We start from the raw sequence: 2,505 nt of genomic DNA, 5'->3' as shown, positions 1-2,505 counted from the left end.
TAACCTACAATAGATGTATTTGGCTCAAAACTTTATAATAATAGAACCTTTAAAGAGATGTTAATTAATTTTTACCCTGGTTCTGAGACTGTCCCAGCGCTGGCCGGTATCTCTCCAGGGGACAGCAAACTTCAAGTAATGTTGAGCTCCACTTTGCCCAGTCAAAGCCTCAGCACTCACCGCCCACATCTATCTACCATGGATTAGTTGCTGCTCCTCCTCTCTGACCCCGGGCAATTAGTGCAGCAGAAACAATAAGGAGTGTATTGTGCTTCGGTTTGACCAGTTTGATTCAGAATTGAGCACCAGCTATATATATATACTTTTGTCAAGCCTCTTTAAAATAAAGACAACTCACAATTTAGGTAATTTTAAACAGGAGAAACCAGGCTACTACATGTACCATGGATATGTCTAAATTGATATGTCCATAAAATCGGTTTTACTTCTACTGTACAGGTATTAAATGACTTGCGACAAAATGTGATTAAATGTGATTAAGCACATTATCCTATGTACTTTGAAAAATGTGGGAGACCAAGAAGTTTTCAGAGAATAAGTTTTACTTAACTTTGGCAACATGTTTCCTTCCACCAAAAACCTCAGAGGTTGACAATGATGTTAACTGTTAGCTGTTATCAAGGAATAGTCAGGCATCCTAGTCCAGGCACAAAAGCAAACACACACACACACACACACACACACACACACACACACACACACACACCCTTTACACCCATAAACTTAACCAAACACCTTTCTTGTGTGCACAAAAACACCATTTTTTTTAAAAAAAATGGACAGGGCATTTCTACAACTCCCTCACACAGGCACTGCCACACATGAAGATGCTGCACTATAATGAAGTGAATATAATTTTCATATCATGTTTTCCTAGATATTTTACCTAAAGAAAGAGAAAAATACTTCACTAAGTATATTAATATCACCAGTCTTTTGAATAAAACACAGATAACCATTTTACCAAATAGCATCAATTAAGAAAGTGACACTAGAACATTCCCATCCCATCATCCAGCTGTGTGATACTACTGCACTTACATGAAAATGTGGCATACAACGCTATTTGTACCACATGAGACTGTCTTTGAGCAACACTTTGAATGGGAACGGTGGTGATGAGATATTAACATACATCAAGTGCCCTCACTGAAAACAGGATGAGACTGCATGCACAGGCTTCAGAGAATATTAAACAACACCTAAGTTCTTCATCAACTGTTGAATCAAATTACCATTGGGGTTTATGTGCAGCAGAAGCCTGACAGCGTCTGAAACGCTCACAGAGCACTAAACATAACTGTTATGGCAATGGGCACCTGTCTACCCAACGATGAGACACGGTCTCCTCCTCTTATCAGAGATATCCTGTGTGTACAGGACCAAAAATGACCAAAGATAATTAAACTAGTCTTACTATTCTGAGCTTCATATATGCACAGAGCAGTATTTTTAACAATATCCTTTTAGAAAGTTATGATACAACTAACCCTTAATTTTAAGGATTCTTAAATACAATTTCAAAATATAAACAAAATTCATTCTAAGAGGGTTTTTTTGTTTGCTTGTTTGTTGTGGATCATGTAAGAGGTTCTCTTTCACAAAGGTAACTGTTCATCTCTGACACAAAAATGGACTTACGTGCTAAAGAAGCGGTCCCTTTACAGAGAGCACAGCCAAGTGAAGAATGGGAGAAAGAAGGACTAGATCTATTTCTCTGTAGAATGTAACTAAACACTCACACATCAGATTACAGTGTTGGTCTCTGCCACGTTTCCTGTGTAGTTGCCTAGGCTGTTCTAAAGTGGGTAAGGGGAAAGCCACCCAAGATGAGCTCTACAAGACACTGAAGGGAGGTGGGGAGGGAGGCACAGACAGGATGGGGGTACAAGGCCTAGAGGCTGACTTAACTCTAATAGGAGCAGCGAGCTAAACACAGGAGAAATACCAACTGACTATTAACTTTATGAGACCAAAAATGGCCTGTTCACAGAAATTTAGGCAAAAGGCTCAACAACAAATCAAACTGGTCTCTCAAGGCGTATCATTACAGTAGATCTCTTGACTCTTTATGCTGTGAGCAGAGGGTGATTATTTTGGAGCAGGAAAAATAAAGTGTGGAATTAGTAATGCAGATGCTAAAAGGCCAGTGGCATGACTAGGAGAAATGACTGGCAAATGCTAGCCTGCTCCCATTTCCACTGGCACCTACCCTCCACAGTAAAAGGCCAGAGGACCCGCAGCCATTTTAGCAGAGGTGTGCACAACTGTCAGCTGACAAACAACATAGAAAACAAGTCACACTATGTTATCTGTGGTCACGTTCTTCAGTGTTAGTCCAGGAACTCAAGGCTTTATTTATCCCTGTTTGTTTCCATTAAACACGTAAAGGTTAATAAACAAACATAGTCCAGAGTTAGTAGGTTGGTATTATAACATTTATTAAAATAATGCTATGGGTTAATAGAAACAGCAAAGAACCAA

The sequence above is a fragment of the Mastomys coucha genome, unplaced genomic scaffold, assembly GCF_008632895.1.
Source record: "Mastomys coucha isolate ucsf_1 unplaced genomic scaffold, UCSF_Mcou_1 pScaffold5, whole genome shotgun sequence".
In the NCBI taxonomy this organism is placed as follows: domain Eukaryota; kingdom Metazoa; phylum Chordata; class Mammalia; order Rodentia; family Muridae; genus Mastomys; species Mastomys coucha.
The sequence above is the reverse complement of the archived record's forward strand: the minus strand, read 5'-3'. Positions refer to the sequence as shown.